Source organism: Ochotona princeps, chromosome 30, assembly GCF_030435755.1.
Source record: "Ochotona princeps isolate mOchPri1 chromosome 30, mOchPri1.hap1, whole genome shotgun sequence".
Classification (NCBI taxonomy): Eukaryota; Metazoa; Chordata; class Mammalia; order Lagomorpha; family Ochotonidae; genus Ochotona; species Ochotona princeps.
In genome coordinates, this window is record NC_080861.1 from 19929460 (window position 1) to 19931442 (window position 1983).

Consider the following 1983-nt stretch of genomic DNA (forward strand, 5'->3'; position numbering starts at 1 on the left):
CACAATGGAAACATTTTATTGCATTGCTGGAGAGATTTGAAAGGCATAAAATGATTTTTACAGATTTCAAACATTAAACCAAAAACATTTGGAAAACTCAGAAACACTGCCCAGATTCTGTGTTTTCTTACGATATTTCATATGTTGTTTTTCCAATGTGACTATTCCATGGAGACCCCATGTTACCTAAGGTTTCATGCAGACATCAGCAATCCCACATAGCACCTGTGCTGTGTGCTGGTCCATGCCCCAGGTGCTGAGTCACCAAGCTGTGCACAGAATACAGGTTGTTTCTGCCCTTATATAACTTACAGTCCAGGGGTGGATGTTTGGCCTGGAACCGAAGACATGGCTTGCAATACTCACATCTTATGTTGGACTGCCTGTGCTTGAGTCCCAGCTCCATTTGCAATTCAGGCTTCCTGCTAATGCACACCTAAGAAGAAGCAAATGATAGTTACACACTTGGGTCCCTGTCACCACGCGGGTGTCATCCTTGCGCAGCGGCCATGCTAATCTTCTCTGTATCGTTCCAATTTTAGTATATGTGCTGCCAAAGCGAGCACCACATGGGTGAACTAGATTGAATTCCAGGATCCTAGGTTCCACTCAGCTCAGCCCTAGTTAGGTGGACATTTGGAGAGTGAACCAGCAAATAAGAGCACTTTCTCTTCTCTCTCTCTCTCTGTCTCTCTCCTTCCCTCCCTCCCTCTGCCTATCAAATACATAAGATTTTTTTTTAAAAAAGAACTTACAGCCCAGCACAACAGACTAAAACAAACATAATCAGAAGCTATGAGAAATGCCAGGGAAGGAAAGAACAGGATTCTTTGGGAAGATCATCTTGGAGGCACCTGATTTAAACAGGCAAGATCAAGAAGGGCTTAAGGAAATGGCAAGCAAGCTTCCACCTCAAAGGAGATACACTATTTTTGTCAGGCTTTGCCATTTGGAAGTAGCATTGGAGGATGCAATCAGAATGTGATTTGTGAACAAAAGGCAAATTCCTTCAATGTCAGGAGTTACGCGGCAGCACCAGATTTTCTGAGTCTCCTTTGCTTCTGTGGAATAAGCCAGGAGGCTGCGTTGCTGGTTGGCATTTACAGAACACTCACAGAGCTCCTGCCTTAGAAGTTTGTCCAAAACCCATTTCTACCTGTCACTTTTTATTAGGATTTGCATATTTTTCTTTAGCAATTTAACAAAGGAAAAGGGGAATTAGTGTTCATGAGAAACATATTTGGCTCTAAAGTAAATGATGTTTAAGAGGAAAAAAATGAACATCCACAAAGATGCCTCATGAATGGGAACCCCACATAGGTGCCTATGCTTTCAAAAAGCATTTGACCAAGGGCAGATACCAAGGCCCCAGTAGGTATCTGCATGTTCTCCAGGGTCCCGAAGCCCCAGGTCACTCGCTCCCTTGGCAGACAGAGTCTGTGGTAGTCACACACTCTGGCAGCAGCTTCATCACTCATAATAGAGCTCTTATTTTTATTTATTTTTCTGTTTATTTGAGCAGCAGGTAGATTCGAAGTTCCCCAAAATAAGAAACCCAGCTTGTTGTCAAGACAGAAGCTCCCAATCACTGTCTCAGAACGCTGAGATTCAGAGGAGGCACCCAGAGATTGAACATGGTTCCATGGCATAACGTCATAGCTATTGCTTCTCCAGTCTCCTGAATCCTAGCTTGGTTACCTTTCCACCACAGCCCCCAGTGGTGTGCTGTGCATATAGGCTTAGCCACTATTAAACCTGAAAGCAGAAGTTAATACCCAGCAGAATGAGACAGAGATAGTACCATCTTGCTCATTCACCCCACATCTCTCAGAAGATCAGCAGGCACTTCCAGCACTACAACAGTATCAGTGCAGAAACTCTTCAACTAAGTGTTGTGTGCGGCAGGTTAAGCCATCACCCATCTGAGCACTGGCTCAAGTCTTAACTGCTCCATTGGGAATTCCAGGCTCCTGGCTTTGGCTT

At 44.2% G+C, this 1983-nt stretch overlaps 1 non-coding gene across 1 annotated transcript; it reads right to left on the reverse strand.

The window, feature by feature from the left end:
- Positions 1–458: 458 nt before the first annotated feature.
- LOC118760422 (U6 spliceosomal RNA) lies at positions 459–566 on the reverse strand. The gene has a single exon (XR_004996779.2). It is a non-coding gene; the product is annotated as a U6 spliceosomal RNA (small nuclear RNA).
- Between the last annotated feature and the right edge of the window lie 1417 nt (positions 567–1983).